Genomic DNA, 27,497 nt, shown 5'->3' with positions numbered 1-27,497 from the left:
TCCCATTGCTCAGCTCCCAGCTCCTGCCAACCTAGCAGTTCGAAAGCACCTCAAAGTGCAAGTAGATAAATAGGTACCACTGTGGCGGGATTGTAAACGGTGTTTCCGTGCGCTGCTCTGGTTCACCAGAAGTGGCTTTGTCATGCTGGGGTCCCTTTACCTTTACTTGCTATCATTATAATAAGGTGAAAGAAATGCCCCTAAAAGGCAGAAATAACTGGGGGTCTACATGGGTGCTGGTCATGTACAAAAATGTTGCACAACCCCACAATTTAATGCAATTTACTCCTCTGCTTGGGCCAGATTTTCCCCAATTCAGCCTAGTTCACACATGCCTCTACACTGTTCCTCTGTACATGAGGGATTGAGTGCCTGAATACCTTCTAGGAATGTAGAATTCAACACATATAAGCGCTGAATTCATCATTTAATTATGAAAACAACTACAGTTTTCACCTATGTGTGTTGCTGGACAATCCAGTGTTCGAAACTCCCACTGTTCTAGGCGCATTTTGCGGCTGGGAATTGCATTAGTGTGAACAGTTACTGAGCTCTGGGCGCAGTACTGCGCCTAAGATTTCAGGTTAAAACTTCAGACTGGAAGAAAAGGAGGACCTTTTTCTGCCTCCCCACTTCCAGCTATTCTCTGAAGACTGGGGAAGAGACCCTCTTAAGAATATTGGGGGGAGAGGGTGGGCAGGGGAAGGACTAAACGATGTGAAAAATGAACATAATATTTTACCTGCTGTCCACTGGTGTATCTGAAGAAGTGTGCATGCACATGAAAGCTCATACCTATGACAAACTTAGTTGGTCTCTAAGGTGCTACTGGGAGGATTTTTTATTTTTATTTTCACTAATTTTCAGTTTTGTATTCTTGTTATTTTTAAAAAAGCAGCTAGACATTCTGTTTTTGCGCTCATAACCTAGGATTAAGGTGTCATTTAGCTCCTGGCATTCATATCTCAGTTTCTAACACTGGGGCAATCCATGTGGACAGGTGGGGACAGCCTACCATGCAGACAAGAAGGAGCTGCATCCACCTGCTGCCATTCATGAACTGGGCCGGGTTAGAGGAGAAATGTCCCAACCAGCCCCTTCTAGACTGTTCTTGGAGTGAATTCACACAACCATATATAAGACTTGATTACTCACCACTTTAGTACTCAGCATGAACAGGGGATTGTGTGAACTGACCCTGTCAAAAAGCATGAGTTTACAGTAATTTTAAAGCTCTGTCTGTGAGGGTTGATCTATGATGGTTTGTTCAAAGATGGTCTGTGTCACAATACCACAACCTGTGTCCCACCATGTGAATGCAGCCTACCAGCCATGTGCAGTAGGGCTAACTGAGAGCTCAGAAAGCCTGCTATGCTACTTGCCTGGAATGGGGGGGGCATTATCAAGCACTTGGGAGTGTGTGAGTGGCAGTCTGCCCTCTGCTTGGTAGACCATACTATCTACAAGCTTATTTCTAACTTAAGTGTAAGACATTGGAAGGTTCCAGGCTCTGGAAGGAACTAGAATGCTAATTAATATGAGGTTGAAGATGACTGAAGGATATATTTTTTTCCCCTGAAGGACTAAGGACCCATGCTGTCTGTGAGGTTTGTGGGTTTTTTTTTTTTGTTCTTGTTTAAAACAATACAGTATTTGAGGGTTATCTGAAGAGTCAGGGATACTCTCAGCTTCTCCATTGTGAACAGAGATTATTTTGGGATTTGTGAATGTATATATGGTGTAGAGAACTGGACCATCTCAAAGTATTCACACTTCCCAAGAGTAAAGCGGAGGAGCTACTGTACTGGATTGGGAAACATGTAGCTGTGTAGATGTAACATATGGTTACTAAATCCTACGGTAACAGCATTACGAGTTCAGGCCAAAATATGGACAATAGATTGATAGATAGGACAAGTATAACCTGCACAAAATGTCACAGTGTATCCTCCCAGAAGCATAGGAGAATTCCACCCACCTATCTTGTACATGTGAAATAGATTCTAGAAGTTAGTTTTTCTTAATGAATGACATTTTACATTGTTTACAGCAAGGAAAAGGAAGCTTTTTGGTTCCATATTCCAGATCCTTGTTAGGATTTGCCTCACAGGCCAAATCTAGCCTGTGGGCAAGTCTGCCTTCCTGTCAATCACCTTACATTACAAGGACGTTAAGTGATTTTGTGCTTTGGAGTCCTGAAGTTGGGGCTCTGCTAAAATAGGCTGAGGGGGGACTTTGTTTCAGTGACTGGGTCACCAGGGAGCACAATTTCTGTTTTGTCATTTCCGTGGATTGTTAACCACCTTGAGTGCAGTAATGTAGAAAAGTAGTACACGACTTTAAAAGGACATGATGATGTTTGAGGGTCAAGCAGACCAATGCACACTCTTATACCTCCAGCTTTCTGCTTTTCTTTTCCAACCGACGTTCAATATTCTGTGGCTCTTGATGACCATGGACAATGCTTGGTCTCTTTTTTGTCTCCTTTATTGCTATTGTTATTTAATAATCTGTTTGTGTTTTTCTTTTTTCTCGTCTAAAATGAAACATTATGCAATTTAGGCCAGTGGCTTAAGCCACATTTTAATCCTCATTTTTGGAACCTGACCTACTTTGCTGCAATTCATCTCGCAGCATCTAGACTAGTATGTGTCATAGTGAGATTGCAGTTGCTGTGAGAAAGGATTTTGGTGACACTCTTTGGTAGTGAGGACATAGCAATTTATGCTGCAACACCTCTCCACACCTTTTCACAGAGACTGTCTCAAAGGACTGTCTGCCTTTGTATTACCACTTCTATCAGTTGTCATTTTTAAAATGGTGAAATGTGTTGTTGTTTTTAATGATGTTCAAGGTTTTACATCTTTTTCTCTCTAAAGCTATTAAATACTTGCCTTCCATTTACTGAGTGGGGAGGAAAGTGAGAGGCAGAATATGTTTTCTTGTGGAAGCAGAAGTTTCACTTCTTACTATTTTAGTTGAAATTAATAGTGTGGGGAAAATATCTACATGATTTGAATAAACACAAGCATTTCCAATGACAGCATTTCAACATATGCATATTTCATGAATATATGCATAGTGAATCATATTTCATTCTAATATGAAGTTTGGTTTTTATCCAGCATGTTTTGTAAAAATTTCCGAAGGAAGCAATTCAATTTGTATGTGAGCCAATTGTAGATAGGTTTTCCTCCCTAAGCCGAGTTTTGAGTATTAAAACACTGAATATTCATTCCATGGTGGGGTGGGGATTGCCTCTAAATCAAATGAAGTCAGGAAATTAACCCACCATTTCTGACACTCTGTTTTCAGTGTTGAGTGCAGAGGAGAAATGGAGTCTTTTGTCACTGCCCCATCATCTACTCACTTCCCTGAATGAAATTCCTTGTCACTTATTGCTACCAGGCTTGTCCTCAAAATATGAATCTGAAGTAAACATTTCCAGGGTGGTTTACTAAAAAATGAAAGCAAAACAGAAATGACAACCCAGTTACAGAATCACAATAAATAACAAAAGGAGCAACTAAAACAATGGCCATTAAAACTGTTCCCGTTGCAGCTTAAAAGCCTGGGGAAATACATAAATAAACTGGCAATGGACCGGGCAGCACAACTGAGGAGTCTTGTTCTCGATTCACCACCTGCCTCACTTGAAATTATTGGGGCATGTGAAGGAGGGCCTCTGAGGATGACCTTAATGTACAGGCAGGTTTGTGTTGGATTTGATGGTCCTCCTGTTGGAATAGAATCATATATCGCGTATAGTGACACGGCGACACCAGATACAGTCGGATTTGGCTATGTGCTTGCATAACTGGGGCTAAGTAAACCTGATATAGAATGAGGGCAATGGTACACACCAGTCCTGGGGAAATTGTTGAAAGGAGGGCAATGCTTAATTGCCGACAAAAGCGATTGGAAAAATTGCCCCCATTGCCACCAGCCCTAATGAAACTGAGGGATGCATTACAGAAAAGGTGTAGATTGATGTTATTGTTGGGAACAAACAACCTGGCGATTTTCCCATGGAGGTTGAACTACCTTTCTCCAGCAGTCACTAAAATGAATTACTATGTATTCTTTCTCTTTTTTGGATCCTAGTGGGCTAAGATGCTGTGTCCCTGCGGGTATCATTCTTGCAGTTGGGGAATAGCTAAGCACGCCCCAATTGACGTGTTGTTGTGCTGTTTTGCAAGATCCCATAGTTAGCTTCTGAGTGCATTCTTTGCATAGCACATTTTTATGTCAAACCTCAATGCATGTCACCCTTGCGGGGAGTCTGACAACACAAACGATGTGAGCTGTTCACATTTTGAGCCAAATAGCCTTTCCTTATTAATCCTGGAAGAAAATAAATGAAAATCAAGTTAGTGTCTGTGGGAGGGGGGGAATTAGATTAACTCTAACTCTGCTTGACAGACCATTTCTTTTGTTTTCCATCTGCATTCTCCCCCTCCCTCCCCCATGTAAAACAGAGGCACTGTTCCCATCAAAAAAACTCTCATTTGTTGATAGGATTAGGATGTCCAGTCAACTGTTCACTCAATAAATTGATAAGGAATTGTCTAATCAAATTATAGGAATTTTCAGACCCTAGGAAATCATGAATTATTTGAGCTGCATGCTCAGGAAACTTGGTTCAATCAGTGCTTATTGCCTTTGACTATGCACGGGGTTATTACCTTGCCTGAAATAATTTTGAATGTTTCATTAAAGAATGAATCATCTTAAAATAATTGGTGTTCTTTCAGTTGCATCTGATGAAGTAGACCTAAATTCACCAAGGTTCATACCACAATAAATTCATTAGGTGCCACATGACTCTCTTGTTTTCATTTCAGAAAAGATTGTTTTGCCTCAGTCGTTTAGATGTTGCAAATTAGACGTGTTTTTATTTAGCCCTCTTTATTAATGTTGTTTAATTTATATTGAACGTATGAAACAGATTTGTAAAGGGTCAGGCCACTGCTCCATCTCATCCTGTTTTGATCTACCCTGAATGGCAGTAGCTTTCCAAGGTCTCAGACAGAAGTCTTTTCCTGGACCTTTAACACGGGATACCTGGGACTGAACTTTCCGTAAACAAAGTCTGTAAGGAGTGTGCTCTGTTCATGTGGTAAAGGCCACCCCCAGAACACTAATGGAAGCTTATCAGACCTGAGCTGCAAGTAGTGGCATCATGCCAGCATCTGAACCCAAAACATCAGCAGCAAGTTATTACTGAAGCAGGAAGTGCTCCTGGATTGTCATGCTGAGCAGCATCCTTAAGGGATGTTAGCTTCTAGACCAGGGGTCTGCAACCTGCGGCTCCGGAGCCGCATGTGGCTCTTTTACACCTTTGCTGCGGCTCTGGAGCGGATACGAGGGGAGGAGGCGTCCGAGCCATGCGCCGCCTGAGCCATGCGGCGGCGCCCGCCACGCCCGCCAGACACTCGCGCGGTGCCCACCGCCGCCGGAGCACACAGCTGCGGCGGCGCGCTGTGCGCCTGCGCCCCGCACGCCGGAGTCCACAACTCCGCTGTGCGCCTGCGCTGTGCAAAAAGGACGCAAGGTGACGTTAGCAGCCTGGGGAGGGTGGTCGGCCCCCTCCCTGCATCAGCCCCTCCCTGCTGCATTTCTGCAGCCAATAGGCTCACGGGGGCGGGGGCGGAGTTATTTTTATTTTTTAACGGGTGCGCTTCTTCCCGCCCAGCAGCAGAAAAGGCTTGCGGGCTCGGAGCACGTGTTTGCTGCTGCTGCTCCTGCCTGCGGCCTGCCTGTGGCCTCCTGCCGGCCTGGTCAGGAGATTGAGGTAGATGTATTAATCAATGGGTTGATTCAATATGAGGAAATTTTATAAGTTCACTTGATGGGAGCAACACACATGAAACCATACAGGTGTCCTAATAAGGGAGTCAGAGTTTTGCCCATTCCCAGTAATCAAGGCAGCCCAAACTCATAAGGCAGTGGTTGCTGGTGCCCATTCCCAGTCATAGCTGCCAAGTTTTCCCTTTTCTCATGAGGAAGCCTATTCAGCATAAGGGAATTTCCCTTAAAAAAAAGGGAGAACTTGGCAGCTATGTTCCCAGTAATCAAGGCAGCCCAAACTCAAAGTTATTTTTATAATGACGAGGATGACATTGGGCCCTCATTATTAATTATTATTTACATCAGGCACAGATTATGATTTATGGTACACTGGGGCCCTGATTAATTTTCTATGGCATTTTGGGGCATTGATTATTGGGCATAGCAAATTTTGCTATGGGGCCCTCTGATTTCTAATTACGTCCCTGTTTTGCGGCTCCCAGTTTATTTTTTTTCTTCGGAAACGGGTCCAAGTGGCTCTTTTTGTCTTAAAGGTTGCAGACCCCTATTCTAGACCAAACTTCCCCAACCTGTTGCCCTTCAGATGTTTTGGAATGTGTCTCCCAGTTGGGACTGATGAGAATTTTAGTCCAAAACATACTTAAGGCAACAGGCTTGGGGGTAGCCTTCTGTCTGCACAGTGCACAAACCATTCCAGTCAACTTACAGCAGGGGTGCCCAAACTTTTTTCAAAGAAGGCCAGATTTGATGAAGTGAACATTGAGGTTGTTGAGCTTTTTTAAGGATTTAACCCCATGACATATACTGCCACGGGGGCCAGATTAAATCGACCAGTGGGCCGGATTATGCCCCTGAAACGGACTTTGGACATGCCTGACTTACAGGTACCCTCTGCTGAAAAGTTGATGGGGGCCATAATTGAGTGTTAAAGTTCATGTTTTGTACTGATTTCCTAGATTCAATCCTCAGGGCCTATAGCTTTTGCTATGCTTAGACAGCAGTGCTAACACACTGCCTGGGATCTTGGAGAGCTGCTGCCAGTCAGAGTAGACAACACTAAGGGGGTAGATGGATGAAATGTCTGACTTGGTAAAAGGCAGCTTCATACATTTGTGAACTTAGGTGGAAGGTCTTGATTGTATTGCTATATGGGCCAGAGGCAGAAAACTTTACAGGGCAGAGCAATGCTATTCCACATCTTTCCTGTTCCACCTTCCATGCTGTAAGCCTGTCCTGATCTGATCCAGCATTCCATCTCCAGTTTTGAAAAATGCTTGATTCATTTGTATGGCTAAAGTGACAGTCTGGAGATAGATGGAGTCTTGATAAGCATTGTCTACTTGAATTAACCTGTAGACCTCAATTATCTAATGCAGCAGATAATGGACTGCTGAGGCGTACAGCAAACCATTTTGTCAATGGCTCATTAATACAGGCATATTTAAAATATGAATTTTTATGAAGGGTTTTAACTGCACACTATGAATTGCCAACTCATGTATGTTGTTTACCAATGATCAGGCTCCTAGACTTTTGTACTCTTTCCTTCTTTTTTTACATGTCAGTTTTGTGAACCAAGGTGACAGGAAAATAGATAAAGTATATGGGCAGGGACACTCCAAGGACGTTATCGCTCACACAAGAGGAATGACTGCCACTTCAGCACATGAAATTCAATTATATCCGCTGAAAACCTAGAAGCATGTCAACACCAGTCATGTTTGAATATGCATAGCATTTAGGACCAGCAGATTATAGCTGTTGTGCATAATATCACTCAGTTTATCTATAGCAATGTATGCAAAAAAGAAGAAGAAGCATTAAACAGGGATAGAACCACCCAGTGAAAGCCTGCAGTCTGATTCAGAGCCGGCCCTAACATTAGACAGAGCAAGACAGTCACCTCATGTGGCAGATGCTGAGGGGCGTGGGGAATGCTACAAGATAAGAGTGGTTTGCTCCACAGAGCCTGCCCTGTGCCTTCTGAACTAACCTGCCATCCTCAGGTGTGGTGGAAAACACTGTCCTGTTGCCAGGGTTGAGGTATTTCACCTGCTGGTATTCCAGTCATTTTCTGTACATGGATGCAGGAGAAAGTACCACCCTTCACCTCAGGCAGCAAAATGCATTGCTCTGGCCCTGATCTGAATCACTGCTTGGGCATTGAGGTCAATGGGGTTTATCAGGTCTGATACCAGGCTGTGGGTTTCCCTCAAGCTGTTGTATTCCTCATTGCACAGGCAACAGGGTGTGGTTCATGCATTCCTACATTTTTTAATGTTAAGGGGCACTTTTCCTGTTAAGAAATAGGAGGTGGGTCTAGTGTCTTGGGTCAGAGGTGGGTCATCTGACAGGTTCCTAAACATGACAAACTTTGATGCCATTCCCACATAGCCTCTTGACTGATTATTTATTTTGTACTCTCCGAAATAGAGATAGGAAGCTTGTGGCCTTCCAAATGGACTCTCGCTCTCATCAGCCCCTAAGCCAGCATCAGCAGTAGTTAGGGAAGATGGGAGATGTAGTCCAACCACCTCTGGAGAACTATGGCTTCCACACCACTGCTCAACACAACTTTTGTTGGAAACATTCATAGAACCAAGCCAATTTCCTGCAGCCTTACAAATTTATGATATTAATGCACAGACAGTCATTTTCAGTATGTGAAATACTCAGTAATAATTAGGAAGAATGTTTTTGTTACTGTTTTGAGTCTGTCCCTTTGGAAGTAGGTAGTCCAGACTTTTTAGGGTTTATTCAAATAGGAGCAGTTTCTTGCAAAGGCATCAGGTAACATGGTGACTCGAGGCCAGTGTGGTGCAGTGGATAGTATGCTGAGGATGATTCTGATAGGCTTGGTGGGTGCAGGTCTCTATCCAGCTATTACATTTACTGAATAAACTACTCAACCTCCCTCACAAGGTCTTCTGAGAGCAGGTGATTCACGAAATTAGAATTGTAAATTGCTCTGCATGTTCTAAGGTATTGTAGAAATGAAACGCAATGACTTTGTGGGAAAGTGCATGTACAAGTAAAGGAAATCAAAGTGAAGTAGAGATGGTTGCCCCGTAAGCAAAATCACGGTAATTCTCTAGAGTTAAGTAGGGTTCTCCTTTGACCTTTGCTTTCACAGTGGAATTCAAGCTCAGCGCAATATGACTACTTCTTCTGATCCCAAACAAACAGCTAGTCCAAAGCTGTCATCTTTTCTACTAAGGCCCTACATTTTGGTTTTGCTTGCCCTCTTAATTACCTTTTATTGCTTCCATTAATCAATGCATTCCACTGTGAACAGTCAACCCTCCAGGAAGAAGGTGGTGATTACATGGCAAGATTGGCTTAGATGCAATGTTTTAAAGCAACTCATGACACAGTTGACATCTAATGAGTTGGCTCACTGCGTTAGGGTATTATTGAACTGAATTGGCAAGGCATGAATGCAACTAACATAGAATGCAACTAACAAGTTTGAAAAGATGTTAGTTGCAGTCTATGTTAGATGCATCACTACCTTGTTAAATCTGCCATTTTTAAACTCTCTGATACTACCTGCCATATCAGGACTCTCTATATCAGAAATGGGGAACCTCAGGCATGGGTGCATGTGTACATGTAGAAACTAGCCTACTTTGTCCTGCCAGGGGCATATTGCTACTGGAGTGTTGCCCAAAAGGGCATGTGTCTCAGGTTAAAAATGGTACTTCACTCCTGCTTTATATCATGATTGGGGAACCTGCAGCCATCAGTCTAACTTTGCATAGGTGGCAAAGAGGAGAAAACATGAGGTGGAGGGAGGCAAAGGGAGTTCTGGCTCTGCCCATCACTGACTTCTGCCCCATTCTGCTAGACTGGTGACTGGGAGTGGCCACTGAGGCCATATAACACCAGTCCTGAAAGTCCTACATTGGTTCCCAGCATGTTTCCAAGCACAATTCAAAGTGTTGGTGCTGACCTTTAAAGCTCTAAAGGGCCTTGGCCCAGTATACCTGAAGGAGCATCTCAACCCCTGTCGTTCAGCCTGCACAATGATATCCAGCTCCAAGGGCCTTCTGGCAGTTCCCTCACTGCGAAAAGTGAGGTTACAGGGAACCAGGCAGAGGGCCTTCTCGTTAGTGGTGCCCACCCTGTGGAACGCCCTCCCATCAGATGTCAAGGAAATAAACAACTATCCGACTTTTAGAAGACATCTGAAGGCAGCCCTATTTAGGGGAGTTTTAATGTTTGATGTTTTATCGTGTTTATCTGTTGGGAGCCGCCCAGAGTGGCTGGGGTATAAATAATAAATTTATTTATTATTTACAAGTGAAGCAAGGCCCTCAACAGAAAAATGCTTCCCGAACCCTCAAGTATCAATATCAATTCCAGCTTGTCCTCACAAACAAGATTCAGTTCAAATGTATTTATTCCAAGCTCGGGGCCAGAGAAAATATTTTCGGACAGAAAGCCTATTCTCCAAACCACTTCAGAGAGTTTTTTTTCTGTGGGAAGAGTTGCGGCTGGATTGATTTCCATCCATTTTGACCTGTGGCAGGATGATTTGTGTGCATCCACCACCACCACCACACAGATTCTAGTTTTTAGCAGCTTTAACAGTAAGTGAAATCGCGTCAAGTGCAATCTCTCCCATATTAGCGCTCTGCTACAGAGAGAAATCCCAAGGAAGCTCATGAGGCCCAATGGGCACTGAAGGATGGCATTAATTTGAATGAACTGCTACGTAGCACTCCAGTCAGGTTCCTTTTGCAGGGTGTTATGGCCTGCTGCAGAGCAAGAGGCTTCATGCTTCACTTTGCCTCCCTTCAGCCTCCTTTCCGTGCTGCTGGGGGACACAGACAAGGTGAGCAGGAATGGTATGGCCAGCCTAGGCTACATATTACTGCTCTGTCTCTTTCGGGAAGGTAGTCCATAAACAGTCAACAGTGGTGGCCTTGGGCTTCGTCACTTCAATTTCTGCTTCTCTTCTGCATACACAGAGCTATCGCTATTAGTAGTATTGGTGTTCAGTAGGCAGCAGCAAATGTTAACTTACTGATTTTATCTCCCCACCCCATTCTTCGGCATTATTTCATGTTGTTATCTCCGACTAACTACTTCAACATATATATCCGAGTAGCACAGCTACCTTAAGGAGGGCTGGGAAGACATGGAGAAGCAGCTCCTCTGCTGTATACACAGCCCTGGTGGATCCTGCTGGACAGGGTGGAAGGGGGCGGGGAGTTTTATTATTTTGCTGTGCCAGCTCTATCCTAGCACAACTGATCAGGCCCCTCAGGAGCTCCATGGGGCCCAGCACCCAGGAGTTTTGGCTCGCTACCAGAGGTCTGCAAGGAGGAAACTACTCTTGCCTCTTACCCCTGCTCCCTAGTCATCAACACTGAGGTGCTAAGATTGTGGCCTAATAGTGTATACTCATCTACCTGCATACTCAGAAGTAAGTTGCATTGGTCTCAATGCAACTCAATCCTAAATCGATATAGGAGTGCAGCCTGATTTTTATTTTTTAATGGCCTGGCAGAGTTCCCTTGAAAAAGAATGTAAAAATGTTTCAGATTCCATTTGCTGTAGAAACTTTATACAGAGATGAGGGGGCTATTTTAGAATGGTTGAACTTATTCTGGTATTTGAAAAACACTTGGAATTAGTTATTAGAAAATAACTGCAGTAGCAGCAAAGTGAGAAGATAAAATGCTTTGATTTTTATGATTTCAAACTGCCTGGTTTCTCCTCCCCCAAGGGGTTTCAGTAGTGGAGGACACATTCCTTATCTGGTATCTAATCCCTAAAGACTGGAGAAGTGAGTCTTTTGTACACAACAATATTTTTCAAGGGTGGTTATAAAGAGCATTTGTTCACTTCTGCCTTCCAGACTGTTTTGGGCATTGCTTGATTTGCATAATTAGATTATAAAAAATAGATGAGTTAAGGGTGACTTGTGCAGCAAATTGTTCAGCCAACCTCTCTCCGCTGTTACATATATATATATATATATATATATATATATATATATATATATAAAAATTTAAGCAACTGATTAAGGAATTTTTTATTTTTGTTTTTTTTAGCACATTGCTTTTGTTTTGCAGTACAGCTTTGCTTTGTTTTTCTCTCAAAATAACAATAATATGAATGTCAACCTACTGTTCTTTGGTCTGGCATTATAAAAAGAGTTGACATTAAACAAGAAGGCTAATCCTTTCATAACATGTTGTCAAGACCGGCCGCTCAGGAAAGCAGATAAGCTCTTAGCCTGGATGACAGTTTTGGAAAGGGCATTGGAGAAAGAGTTACTTACAGCATCATCTTTAAACACAATTACCTGTGAGCTAAACAACATGAGAGAAAGGACAGCTGCATTGTTAGTGCTTCTGTTGTCTAGTGTGGTCACTTAAGCATTGCCAAAAAAGGGAGAAAAAAATCATCACCCCCCAAAAAGAAGACAGAGATAGTGAGCTGCATGCTTGCTTAGTCTTCAGACCAGGTGCTTTAGGTGATGATGAGCAACTTCAAGGCTGTTGCTCTCCATTCTTACAGTTTCTTATATTTAAACTGGACTTGGATCAGACTGCCCTTCAGATAGAGGAGACCTTCAAAATAGAAGACTGTCCTCTGGCAGCCCTTCAAAATAGAACCATGGAATAATAGAATTTTAGCGTTTGGAGGGATCCCAAGCTCAACCACTTGCAATGCAGGAATCACAGCTAAAGAATTCCTGACAGATAGCCATCCAACCTCTGTTTGCAAACCTCCAAGAAAGGAGAGTGTGCAACTTTTCAAGGCAATCTGTTCCGCTACTGAGCAGCTCTTTCCGTCAGAAAGTTCTTCCTAATGTTTAGTCAGAATCTCTTTTGAATCCATTGGTTTGGTTCTTGCCCTTGGGACCAGCAGAAAATAAGCTTGCTCCATCTTCCATGTGGCAGCCCTTCAGATACTTCAGATATCATTCCACCTCTTTTCCATGCAAATGATACCCAACACCTGAAGTGTTTCTCATAAGACTTGGTTTCCAGACCTTTTATCATCTTGGTCAACTTCCTAGGACACATTCCATCTTGTCAGTATCTTAAACTGTGGTGTCCACAACTGGACACAGTACTTCAGGCATGTTCTGACCAAGGCAGAAAAGAGTAGTACTATTACTTCCCTTGATTTGGACACGATACAGCCTAGAATTGTATTAGCTCCCCGCCCCGCCCCCCAGCTGCATCGCATTGTTGACTCATATAGGAGACTCTGCCCTGTTGGACACATGACCACCCTGCTGGTCTGTTCCAGAATGTGGTTGAGAAACTAAATTTTTACAACAAAATGTGAGCTTAACCCCCCAATCTCCCTGGTGCTATGTCTTCCATACCAGAAGTGAATTGGACTGGGGAAGAAAAGTGAGAAACCTTAGGTTTGAAGGTTATGCTCAGCTCAGCTATGAAGTTGATTTCTGTACTATGAATTATTTCTGTCAGTTCTGTTTTCTAGAAAGCCAGAACCAGAGGGCGGGGTAGGATTAGCATCAATTTTGTCACTCACATGGGGGCTACCCGAAGGATAAGGGAGGTGTCAGGAGTGACAGAATGCTTTGGCCACAATAATCAGGGTAAACAGTTTTTAACGCTAGAACAGGAATTCTCTTGTGCTTTATCAGAAAAGGCATTTACATTACTGGGTTTTTCCCCCAATGTTTAAACTGGATCCAGAAATTATATTTTGTGAAAGCAAGTGTGTGATGAGGGTGTTGAAGCCAAGGTTTGTTTTAAATCAGCACACTCCATCCCTGTATCTCTTTGTACGTTTTTGCTAGCTTCTGATAGCCTCAGATAAATACTTTCCTAGCAAATGGTTTTCAGCTTCTTTTCTCGATGCTGCTTCTATGAAATGTATTTACTTAGCTTGGTTTTGCACTTTATTATCTTGTCAGTGGTACAGCTTCCGTTTCGACATGTTTGGAGTGGAATTTTGATGTAAAACTACAGGTCAAAGTTTGTCAAGTCTCTTTAAAGAAAATGTGACTACCCTGCCACAAATATTGATAAGCTTTCAGGTTGTGCCAGAAACTCTGTGCATCTTGCAATAAATATTGAAATGTTGCTTGATTTGAATCATATAATATCCCGAGGCTTTCAAGTCAATATTCCACCTTTTGTGCTAAGCCTCAAACGGACTGTGCTGGAGGAATATTTCCATAAGAACAAAACACAAACAAAACAAAATAGAGCTCAGAATCTAGATCTAAAAGGAATTCTGTAACTGGAGAAAGAAAAAGCTAAAAATATGTCATTGGTACCTTCTACCTATGCAGATGGGACTTTGCCTAACCTCCCTCTGGTCCTTTACAGTGCAATTCAGGGATAGTCAGCATGGCAGCCTCCAGATGTTTTGGGACTCCAACTCCTATCACCTCCAGCCAACATGACTGGTGGTCAGGGATGATGGGAGCTGCAGTGCAGAAACATCCATAGGGCAGCACATTGGCTACCCCTGGTGTAATCCTCTATGTGTTTACTCAGAAGTAAGTCGTGTTGAATTCAGTGGGGCTTACTACCTGGTTTGTGGCTTCAGGGTTGAAGTCTCAGCCAGTAGATAATTCTATCCAATTTGGCTTTTATTGTCACAAGAAAACCTAAAAACTGTATAATATAATTCTTTTCTCCATTACTGTTATCTGCTATAAAAGGGAACCATTGTATCAAAAGAAACATTCTTTGCTACTTCAGTTTCAGTTTGTTGTTTATCTGAGATATTTTGCACTAGGTAAAACCTGACAGGCATTCAGAGAGCCTCTATCTTTTAAAGAATGAAACAAATCTGCAGGCTGAGCCCAACATTATCTCGTGCACCTGAAATACATTTTTCATATGCGTGTGTAATGCCAAATTTGATGGAAACATCTGTGAATCTCAAAAGCTCTTAGCACTGCATTTGTGCATCTTGGTTGGTCCTGATAAAGGAATTGTTTGTGGTTAATGTTTAATAAATCTACTCGGTATTTTAAAGCAAAGTCTCTATCCTCGATGCATATATGAAAAGCAATATCTTGGCATAGTTTTAGGATAGATGCATCCTTTCAGCACAGATTTCTTAAACACTGCAATCAGCAAATGCAAGAGATTATGTGCACATTTGCAGACTCTCCTCTCATTTTTGAGCAGATATCTAGTGTAACAGTGTCCACTGCTGGCAAATCAGGCAACTGCACTTCAGTTTATAGAATAAGTCAGGCTATTGTTACAAATAACAATTAAACAGGTGCATTCTAAATTAGGTCTAGAGGGGGGTTTGGGGGGGGGAGGAGACCCACCTAATTTTTCTAGGAACTTTACAATTACTTCTTCTGCTAATAATACAAGTGGAAGACTGAATTCGTGACCTGCAGCAATCCAATAACTTCAGCTTTGCACAGTCTCGTTTAAGATCCCCAGAGGTTTTTGTAGAGCACAAAATAATTTAGTATTGGCCAAGATTATTGATGTTCCTTTCAGTGAAGTGTGAAATGCCCCACACAGTTACTAGATATTATTTGTCAGAAGCGCAAGGCAAGTAAAATTTGACATTCAGCTTTTTGATGAGATTTTAATTGTTGGTGCCATTTGAACATTACATCTATCAATGCAAAAATAAGAAATGTCTTGTTGGATCAAACCAAAGGTCAATGTGATCCAACATTCTGTCTTCCTTCAGCTAGCAGCCTCTGGGAGACTCATCGGTTGGGCATGATGGCAATTCCTGTTGCCGCACCCCCACCAAAACACATAGTCTTCATTTATGTGTCATACAATGTAGTCCTGTGGCATGACTACTCAGACGTGGTCCAATTGTGTATAGGATTGCAGCTGTAGCTAATAAGCACTGATATACATCAATTATAGGAAAGTCTAATGCTGTTCAAACGCTGGTGGTGAATTCCATAGTAAGCTCATTATGTGTTGTTTCAAATCCATCCTTGTCTCCCCTGAATCTAATTTTGCTGGATGACTCTTATTCTCTATGAATTTGTCTAATCCCCCTTAAAAGCCCTCCAAATTAAGTGGTCATCACCACATCTTGTGGGAGCAAATATCGTAGTTGTGCTATGTTCTGTCCTGATTCTTCCAACATTCTGCTTCATTGGGAAGAGGAGTTGGAGTTCAGGCTTAAGTTTTCTAGTTATTCCAGACCTTTCCCACCAACTAAGAACCCCCAACTCCTCTCAAATCAACCCTTTGTAGTCTGGAGATAACAACCACCTTCTCCAGTTAAATCATTGTCTGATGAAAATCAGAATATCCTGAAGATTACTCTCCCTCTCATAACCAAAACAAGGCCTTGGGATTTTTCCATCTTTCTAAACGTTTTCCCATAGAAAAGCTCTCCCTCTGGCTTTTCTTGCAAAGCTGTCAGCTGAGTGGCATCATAGCAGCAGCACAGAGATGTGAGCTTTGGCAGACTGCCCCCATTTTTCATTCAATGTCTTCCATCTAGCATCTAAAAGATTAGTGTAAATTCCAACTCTCTGTGACTTAATATTTTCAGGGATGAATGATGGGAATTCAGTGGAGAAAAGGCATTATGAACCATTATAATGACTCCCCCATGGGTATGTAAAAATATAGCACTCTTATCAGATGGTTCTTGTTTACAAATGGCAGGGACCTTGCATATTTACAATCTGGCTCATCCTAAGAACACCACAGAGCCACTGCCAGATAGCAGAGATAATGCCAAAGTGTAAGACAACTTCTTACGTTCCTATAATGGTTCATGCCTGCAAATGTATTGTGGGCAGGACCCAGGCAACTTCAACTACATTTAAGTTTAGACCTATTGATTTCAATGGAAGAGATTTAAGTCAATAATTAAATATTTCCAACTGGAAATAGGCTTCCATTTTATTAGCATGGGTTGCATCATTTTCAGACCACAGCATTGTTACCCATTGCACATCTCTGCATAAGCTTTACAACCTTGAGTGACAACCATATTTTAGCTCAGAAATGGAAATATGAAACCATTTCAGCTTCTTGGTGCATATTTGCTTTCGTGGGGGTGGAGGGAGATGGCATGCACTCAGGAAAACTAATTTAAAGTCAATTTCAAATACTGCCTTTCTGTTTCCTTAGAAGTGTATTTGTCTGCATATTATAGATGCTTATTTCTCTCTTGCTCTAGGTAGGAAATAGGGTGTTTCCCTTTGGGGGCGGGGGCGGGAATGAAAGTGACTAGCTAACACTTTTCCGGACAGTTAATTGACATGCATATGCTTCTTCGCTGTTGAAAAGACACACTTACAGTTCTGTGTGTGACCTGTATTAATGGTACAGCTCGAGTGATTTGAGTGCTGTACTGTGATGTACAGCAATGTATTAAAGCACAACACTTTGAATGCAAGCATGCGTTCTACTTGCGCAGAGTCCTTTCAAAAATAAATAAATTCTGCTTCAAGGAATAACTTTCACAATGAGTAAGAATTCAGCGGGGAAAAACCCATTAAAATAAAGTCAACAATAATCCATACCTGCTCTGAATGCCCAGAAATGTAGCCGGAAGTGCAGCATGAAGTTGTAGAAAAGAGACCTCTATGGGCCGCCCCATAACCATTTATTGAAACGGACACTGCTGATAAATCTCTCTCTCTCTCTCTCTCTCTCTCTCTCTCTCTGTATATATATATATATATACACTTTATCAATATATAATTTCTTTGAACACATACTAAAAATACTGTTTAGCTCATTATGCAGGTGTTACTTCTTCCTCAAATGTTTTGCTTTCTGTGTTAATTTCAGTGAAGGATTGCTGCAAAGTTAATGCTACAGTATTGGCTGCTAAAGGCCAGTTGCCTATATTTACTTTGGTTTGGACCATTATATTTTCCTAATTTTATGCCAATGATCATCAGGTGAAGAGTTTTGTTATTGTTCAGGGTTCCTGGAGTGTCAAAAACTACTAGTGAAGTATCTGGACGGATCTTTCCAGGCGATAAGTGATCCTCTCAAACTATTGCTATCCTGTGCCAGAATCTACCATCTCTTGAGAAATTTCCTTTTGTGCTTGGAGCACACTTTTCATGCAGAATGTCCCAGGTTTCATCCTGGGCATCTCTAGGTAGGGCTGAAAAGGCTTGTGTTTCAAAATCCTGGTGAGACTTAGTGGACCAATGGCTAGGTGACTTGGTTTTAAGGTAATCTTCTATGCTCATGTCTGTTGAGGCACTGGCTGGAATGCATCCTACAGCCCTTTGATGGCCCAGTCAGCTATGTTCGTGGCTTGTGGCTTGCTATGATGTGACATGGGTGTCCAGAAAGTACTAGCATTACATTACATTAAGCCAAATGTGGATTTCACAACCACATTAAGTTCCAATCTAGTCACCTTACAACTCAAGACATGCAACGATAGGTTGCAACATACCTTCCAACAGTTTTGGTTAAACTCTTCTTCATGTGTGGTTTTTTTCTCATTGTGTTTTGGTGGTTTGAGGTGTCAAGAGTGGCTATATAGAGTGCTGAAAGCAAATGTGCTGTAGTGGTTAGAGTGTTGAACTAGGACTGTAGCAATCCAGGTTTGGCTCCTGTAACATTATTTACAAGAATTCTATTTGAACAGATGGAATTCTATTTGAACAGATGGAATTCATTTTAGAAAGTATAATTTCTACCCATTGGATGATTGGCTTTGATTATTTTAGTACCACTAACCAACAAATAATGCAGGGATTTGCAATGTGGTATACATCAATCTATTTTTATTCTCATCTACTGTGATTTATGATACATAGTATTTCTCCATGTTCAAAAACCATTTAATCCTAGTGTCCATAAATAAGGATTTTGAAATTGCATCATGTTTTTCTGGTGTAGCCTCCTTTGTTCATTTGATCTGGTAACACCTGAATAAAGAAAATAATTTATTTTTTATCTCCAGCATATTTTGTCATTTGTCACAGTACAAAAACAAAATACATAATTACACCATTCAATCTAAGATGACAGCATTTGATAGTTAAAAAAAAGTTTAGCACAAGGCTTCCCTCAGGTTCATGGCTATGAATACCATCAGCTGAAGTTATTTCAAATGTTTTGAAACCGACATGCACAAGTCAGGTTTCGCTATCATTTTAGCGACACATTTCTCAAAGGGACATGAACAGGAATTATGGATGTTCTGTTTCATGTTTGCTGGCTGGTTCATTCCTATGAATTTTCCCCCCTAAACACATCTGCCACAGGTTCTTTGTATTAATTTGGGATGGGAGATATGTGGCCCTCTAGATCAGGCATCCCCAAACTTCGGCCCTCCAGATGTTTTGGACTACAATTCCCATCATCCCTGACCACTGGTCCTGTTAGCTAGGGATCATGGGAGTTGTAGGCCAAAACATCTGGAGGGCCGCGGTTTGGGGATGCCTGCTCTAGATATTGTTGGATTCCAACCTTCCATCAGCCCCAGCCAGCATGACCAATGGTCAGGGGATTATGGAGTCCAACAACTGCTAAAGTACCTCTCACCCCCAGGCTCTTAAAATTCTACAGGTATAGAATTAATTTAGAATGTTGTTCAATACGGAGCTACAATTTATCCCACTTAGGCAAGGTCACACTGTGCATTCTAGGTTAATTAAACTAGGATAACTGCTTTCACCTAGTTCTCTATCAACAATTATAATCAAACATTAGACTCCTCGCTCAGTGCTCATGCACTGAGAAACTAGCAACACACACACACACTCTTTTACCAGTGAAATGAATTGTAGCAAACTTGAATTTGGGACACAGGTGGCTAAAACTGAGTCAGGCTTTGGGCGTACTTCCTTCTCCTGGGAACCTGATTCAGGATAAGTGCTTGTGCTGCCTGGGTTTAGGAGTTTGGTTGCTTCCAATCCTGTTTGTACATTTGTAAATAAACTGGTTGCAAATACATCATTAGGATGTTCATACAACTTACGCATGCATTCACTGAAAGAGATTACACCTGCTGCCCCGGATGCTGCTTACCAGCTGTGTATTTCAGTGTCAGTGGGAAAGAGCCCAATGTTCACGCAGTTTCCTTTCTTACTAATGCTAGTGCATTGTAGTGGTTAAGAGTGTCAGACTAGGACCTGGGAGTCTAGGGTTCAAATCCCCACTGGGCTATGAAGCTCACTTAGACTTGGGTCAGCCACTGCCTCTCAGCCTAACCTACATCACAGGGTGGTTGTGGGGATTAAATGAGGAAGGGAAGAACCATCCACAGAGCCTTGAGCTCCTTGGAGGAAAAGTTGGGTTTGTAAGTGCCATAAATAAAGTGCAGCCACTGAGATGTGTGTCTGGCAAGTCTGATTCAACTACTCCATCACACATTCATTGAACATGTGTGAACACCCAGCATTACTTCCCAACACTGTTTCTCTCGTCCAAAGAAAACCATTTGTTTATTGAAATATGTATATTCCACTTTTTAGGATAAATGTTCTTGCTAACATGCTGGATTTTAGTTAATTGTTTTGTATGGACAGGTCATTTGAGCCTGCACCTGCAGACTGAAGTGGTGCAAGCCAGACAAACTTCATTATCTCAGTGACAACTAGGCCAGAGTTGCTGAAAGAAGGGAGATAGGCTAGGCAGTGAGAGAGGCTGGAATTCTGTACTCATTTAGGAGTAAACTCCACTGAGCTCAGGATTGCACTGTCCCTCAAAAATCATGATATGAAATTAAGAAGGACAAATCCAATCATTTGTATATTACAGTTACTGCACAAGAAAATAACGGATTTATTGGGAAGTTGGTTTAAAGCCTTCAGCTAACAAGTCTGGACAGTATTTATCCTATTTACCAAAGCATTACTATTCTTCATTAGAACAAGTTATTAAGGGGGAGAGTTTTGTTTTACAGTAATTCCACCAAACAAAAGTGCAGTTCTTCCTTCCTTCCTTCCTTTGTTTTTTTCTTCTTTTTGCTAATACCTTTGCCTTTATTCATTGACTTTAAGAAGATAATGAGTTGGCAAAATATTCTTACCACAGACTCTGGATTATCACTGTTAACGTGTCATCTAAGGAAGTACGGTAATTACCTTGAGACAGCCTAGCTACAGGAAGGATAGAAAAAGGATTAATGTACACAGACATTTTTGAAAAACCAAGTCATTTCAAGTCACTTACAGATTCTCTTCATACACAAATCTTTCCTAGTAGCAGCCATGTATTTTGATTCTTCCTGTGTGATGTTTTTCAGTCACTAGAGTGTATTGTTGTCAAATCATAATGGTGGAAATGGCTCTATAATGCCAATATTAATACATCCAATCATCCACAAGATTACAATGTAACTATGCACTTTAGATATTCACCTGGGAATGAGCTGGTAGGAGGAGAGATAAACAAGAATCTAAAAGATTCCCCCCCTTACTGTCACTTGTTATATTTATCTTCAATCAGAAACTGGTGAATGTTTTAATACAGAGTGTGACACTTGTCTTCAATCTAAAACCATACCTTGTTAGTTGGTGGCCACATAAGCAAACAATATGTTCACGTTCTGAAAATCTCTCTGCTATCAAATCCCTTTCTCTAGTTTGAAGTGCAAATATTTTATCACAGATTTAAGACAGCAGATGGCTCTCTTGAGTTTCCCTTGGAACATCTAATGCTGTAAACAACTACCCTGCATTTTCAGATTAGAAGTAGGAAGAATTGAATTTACTTTTGTTTTCCGGGGGGGGGGGGATCACACCTTCCACATTATTCCACTATTTATTTGCATTTTTTTCCATACTATAAAATCCCCCCTCAGCCATCATAGACTGAGACTGGCAAATGTATGACCTGATTATATTCGGTGAGACTATAAAATTTACAGTTTAGAATAAGTGAAATGAACATGATGTAGGAAGATACCTATCACAGAGACTATTAGGGTACTTCACTGGATAGAATAGGTGTCCTCTTGGATGGTATTTTATTTACAGTGGTTTAGTGCAAATAAAAAACAAATATAGTGGCTTCTTTTTCAAGCTGTTTTTAAAATGCTTGAGATTTTCACTTATTTTCTGTCCCATGTAGCAAAAATCCATAATGGGGGAGTACAACACTGGTAGACAATTGTATGTGTGTTTTGCCTTTGATTTTCTAACGTTTTAAAGCTGCTTTTAAAAGGTTTGATCTTGCTGAATGTTGGCAAACGAAGTGCTCATTCAGAAATAATAATCATGTGTTATAAATATATGTAATATTTTAGAGGTGGAAGGATTAGTTATGGACCAATCAGCATCACAGTGCAATCCTATAATGCCTGTTCAGAAGTACATCTTGCTGAATTTAAAAGGACTTACTCCTAAATAAGTGGGTGTGAGACTGGAGCCATAAACACTCATAATAATATCACAATAAAAGCAATGGGACTTAATGTTGAATGGAACATATTTAGTATTACTGTTATTAGTGTTAATGTATATAAAGCTTTTAGAGAACAAGCTATTCTCAGTCTCACCATTATTACCACTGTTCTGTGAATCTAATGGTTGCTGTTCACATTTTTGTTCAAAGTGAAGAACTTAACATGACATGTTCAAAATGTGGTGCAGCAATCAAAACTGCTAGCACATTGCAAAGCTAAGCAGGGTTCAGCAGGGTTCCAAATTGGATGGGAGGCTTTGTGTCGAGATTCCTGCGTTGCAGGGGGCTGCAATTTATGACCCTTGGCGTCCCTTCCAACTCTACAATTCTATGAAAACTACTCAGGAAGCCTTTATCTGAGGTGATGTTTTTGATGTGGGGCATCTTAGGTATAAGGCTAAATATGGTTGTATCTCATTTCCCATGCCCTTAATTGGGATGTTTCTACAGTACTAAAAACCTTTGTTTTGCACTGTCCAATAGGGCATGTCATTTAAGGACGAAAAAAAAAATCTCAAATTTGCTCAATGAGGGGTTCTAAAAATATGTTATTGCACATGAGGAATCCAAATCTGCAATTATTTTTATGATTGGTTGATGTTTAGCTTGGTAAATTGAGATCTGTTTGAAATACACTAAAAAAAGCCGAAAACTCGCATTTTGAAGCGAAGTTAACGTTTTTAATCATTTTATACAAGTGAAAATATAAAGAAATTTTGTTTCCAGCTGTAACAACATATCATTACTTTATCATATAACATCCTATTATAGTAAAAAAAGAAAAAAGAAAAATAAATTAACAACTTCAAGGGCTGTTATCACATAGAATCATAGAATTGTAGAGTTGGAAGAGACCACAAGGGCCATCCAGTCCAACCCCCTGCCGAGCAGGAAACACCATCAAAGCATTCTTGACATATGCCTGTCAAGCCTCTGCTTAAAGACCTCCAAAGAAGGAGACTCCACAACACTCCTTGGTAGCAAATTCCACTGCTGAACAGCTCTTACTGTCAGGAAGTTCTTCCTAATGTTTAGGTGGAATCTTCTTTCTTGTAGTTTGAATCCATTGCTCCGTGTCCACTTCTCTAGAGCAGCAGAAAACAACCTTTCTACCTCCTCTATATGACATCCTTTTATATATTTGAACATGGCTATCATATCACCCCTTAACCTTCTCTTCTCCAGGCTAAACATACCCAGCTCCCTAAGCCATTCCTCATAAGGCATCATTTCCTGGCCTTTGACCATTTTGGTTGCCCTCTTCTGGACACGTTCCAGCTTGTCAGTATCCTTCTTAAACTGTGGTGCCCAGAACTGGACACAGTACTCCAGGTGAGGTCTGACCAGAGTGGAATACAGTGGTACAATTACTTCCCTTGATCTAGATGCTATACTCCTATTGATGCAGCCCAGAATTGCATTGGCTTTTTTAGCTGCTGCATCACACTGCTGACTCATGTCAAGTTTGTGGTCTACCAAGACTCCTAGATCCTTTTCACATGTACTGCTCTCAAGCCAGGTGTCACCCATCTTGTATTTGTGCCTTTCATTTTTTTTGCCCAAAGATCATGTATCTGCTGAGGGCCCACATCTGAGTAGGAGAGCCACTGGCAGAAGCCCCCTGGACCATGCTCTTCAAAAGAAGTGTACACTGTTAAAATTTGATTCCTGTAGAATCTAAAGGCCTGCTCTTGATCCTCACAAAGATGGTGTCAGACTTAGAGAAACCATATTCCATGCAGGTCAAGACTTCTGTTCATTTAATGGTTCTGAAGCAGGAGAATATATAGTATTTCCATCCTTCCATCACTGTGATAGAAGGGTTACCATAGTGCTTATTATCCATGCTACTATTGAAGGAACTAAAATCTTGTCTTTCTTAAAATGTGGCAATCCTTCTCTTAAGATTGGGTGCCTGCCCAACAGCCTTAATCCTACACTATCAGAATGCTGTTTTTGCACCGCCCCAATTTATCCAATAAGGAATGACCGTCACTCGACTGAACTTTGGTAGCTCTACTTTACAGTGTATTTTTAACACCTCCAAGTAGTTTATCCAGTCCTCTGCATAGACTTCATTATCATGTTTATCATCATAGCTATTCTTCAAAGAAAACATGCTTTTCTCCTTCATGGGAATAAAATTCTGTTTGCAAAGCGTGGGAGTGAGTAACAAAGGGACACAATTCTCTGCTATGACCACACAATTGTTCTGGTACCAGAGATGCTCTGTAACATATTCAAGCAAGACCCCAGCCCCCAGTCTCCAATGCAACACAGAAGACAATCGCTAGGGCTGGTTAGATGTCCTCATGCCACCCCATTCTGTCTATCTTGGATAGACAATAAATCTACTTGTCAGAGCATTTCGGCTTTGAAACCCCAACAACCTCAGTGGGTGGACTGGTGGTAGAAAGCAAAAAAGATATCACATACTGTTGTATAATATTAATATTAATAGTACAGATAACTACAATACATATATAAGAGAACTACAATACAGTGGTACCCCACAAGACGAATGCCTCAATGAAAAACTCACAAGATGAAAGCGTTTTGTGTTGCGCGAGGCGACTCGCAAGACAAAGTTTCCTATGACCGCACTTCGCAAGACAAATAGGAATGCATTAACTAAATGGGTAGACCGGGTAAACCGGGAAAATTTTAAACCATGCTTTGCAAGATGAGTTTTTCGCTATACGAAGCAACTTGCAGAACAAATTAATTTCATCTTGCGAGGTACCACTGTATCTTGTAATCAATTTTAGGCACTTATCAACATCTGTTTTCATCAAAATTGGGGAATAACCTATATGTTTATAAATGACAGAAAAAATTAAAAAATGGTAAAAAGTAGGAACTTTTCACATAGAGATTTACCAAGCAAGACCTAAATATTTACAAATAACCAAAATATATTTCAAATTACCTAATCATACCACAACTTTTTAACACCCCTCAAATCAGGATTTTTAAAGATGAAAAATTCAACACGCCCTACTGTCCAAGGTCCTGATTAAAGTGAGCAGGCAGTTAAAGGAGATCAAGAGAAAGCTCCCACAGAACACTGCAGTCTGTCAAAGCTGTTCCTTGCAAACAGCATATTTGTGCAGAAAACATTGGGCTTTGAAAAATGATAACATTATGTTGTGTGTTGAAGAATATATTCCAAAGCAAAATGCAGATGAAACAAATAGTGTTTAATGCCAGTAAATTGTATTGGGCAAGTTCTAGCAGGAGGAATTCCTTGTATTGGCACAAAATATAAATGCTTGCATTTCCATTTATTCATAACCACTTCAAAAAAAAAAACCACAGAAGCACAAAAATACATTCTCCAGATATCTGAAAATGTGCTTCTCCATGTTGGTCTAATGTAAAAGAACAAAAATTGAAGCTGGAGGATAGAATTAAAACCATAACATCTTCGACTTGATGTAAGTAACTATGCTTTGTTAATAAAATAATTTTAGAGGATGCTGGCAGTTGTCTTTAGAGATACAAAATAATCAACTAACAATGGACTGCTCTGGTGTTCATATTTGGGAGATTTTGTTTTAAAGGGTGTGCCTAAGCATTAAAAAAAAAATGTAAGCACTACTTTTTCACCTAAAGTTCAACTGAAGCTCACAGGTTCAGCTAAAGTTGAAAAAGATCTGTTTGAAGGGGAATAATGAGTAAGGCTGTAAATAGTTCTCTTGCTCATCCAATCTTCCAGTTATCAGATGCTTTGGATGGGACAGGAAGCTGTAGATCTGTATGTATCTCTTAAAGAGTAGTTCCTTACATAGGCTTGTAGTGGGTTTTGTCTAAGTTAAAAGTTCACATAGCAAGTGAGGTTCTAAAGTTAATGAAGTTTCACAAGTGAATGTTGTTATAGTTAATACATAATTGAAAATCTATTTTGTTCAGTATAACTATCTTGGCAGCGACAGATTAATCTGGTACCAAGTATGGGCGTGTCTGCAGAATACTTTTTATGTCTGGAATCCTCACAAACCATATTATTAGCATTAGCATTAGCATTATCATTTGTATCATAGGAGTCAACTCCTAGGGGCTGAGGTCCCATTGCCCCCCCCCATACAATATTTGAGGGCACAACAAGCCCCCCCCCAATTGATAGGTATTGCCATTCAAATGGTGTGTGTGCACCATGTCTTGTGATTGATTGTGTGAGGCGGGACTTACCTGCCCACCCCCAAAAAATATTTTATTCAAGTTGCCACCCTTGAAGGAGCTCGTGGTGGCATACACAGTTCTCATCCCCATTTTATCCTAAGAGTTAGCGAATCGCCCAAGGTCACCCAGCAAGCTTCACAGCTGAGTGGGGATTTTAACCCTGGTCTCCCAGCACTCTAACCACTGCACCACATGGCACTCATTCTGGTGCCATACTGGTAGTGGGTTGTCTGTTGTGTGGCAGACAGGTGAAGCTCGGAATCAATCCAGGTTGGAAGTCCTGCTTGCCCTAGCTGGCGTTGTTGTGCTAAGGTGTCAATGAAAGAAAATGCACCGCACCTGCCCAGCAACAAATATGAGTTTTTTCCCCTGCATCTGAGCCTCCATCTGTAGCAGACATGTAGAGTTTGACTGGAGCACGCAGTTATCATAATTACATGCTTGAGCTCTTGGCAGACAAATAAATTAATCACAGAATCTCGGGGCTCTTTTTTCCATAAAACTTTAAAAAAACAACCAGTGGTGCACAAATGAGAGCCAAATTCCAGCCTCACAGACTACAGGGTGAAGTTGAGTTTTCAGTGGCCACTACAGAACTCAATAAATCTAGTGGTGCCCACCTGTACAACTAAATGTGTTTGCTTGGCAATAGAAGCTACTGAATCCGTCCTGTTTTGAAAGATGATCTTAAGAGGAACCGGTTCGCCCTTCCTTTGAATGCCATGATGCCTGGAACGCCTGGCTCCATCTCCCTTCCCTGTTTTCCTCCTTCCACATGGAAACAAGACAAGCCCAGAGAGATCGCGAGCCAAGACTGTCTTTGTTGGTCAGCTCGCTGCGTCCGAGAAGCCACAGCCAGGCGCTGATGCTCTGGAGCAGAAAGCGCGCCTATCTCTCTCTTTCCCTTCCCAGCTCATCCTCCCCTGCCTGGGAATTAGTCTTCGCCTCAAGCAGCAGCGTGTCCGGTTCCGAGCCCCGAGAGAATAGGGTGCTGCCGCCGCCGAAGCAGAACGGCTGGGTTTGGGCACCGCCGACTTGTGACTCTCGCGCAACCGCCGCCGGCCCTAAGGCGGCGCGCGCCTCTGGGCGCCATCCCCGCCGCGTCCTTCCGCAAGAGTATCCCGTCAGCCCCGCCGTAGGCAAAGCAGCCACAAATGTTCCCCA

General features: G+C 41.5%; 1 protein-coding gene across 2 annotated transcripts in view; it reads left to right on the top strand.

Moving 5' to 3' along the window:
• Positions 1 to 27,497, top strand: part of FGF14 (fibroblast growth factor 14) — a 291,424-nt gene that overhangs the window by 162,956 nt on the left and 100,971 nt on the right. The gene's annotated exons all lie outside the window — the stretch shown is intronic.

Source organism: Zootoca vivipara, chromosome 4 (assembly GCF_965207765.1).
Source record: "Zootoca vivipara chromosome 4, rZooViv2.hap1.1, whole genome shotgun sequence".
NCBI lineage: Eukaryota > Metazoa > Chordata > Lepidosauria > Squamata > Lacertidae > Zootoca > Zootoca vivipara.
The sequence above is the reverse complement of the archived record's forward strand: the minus strand, read 5'-3'. Positions and strand labels throughout refer to the sequence as shown.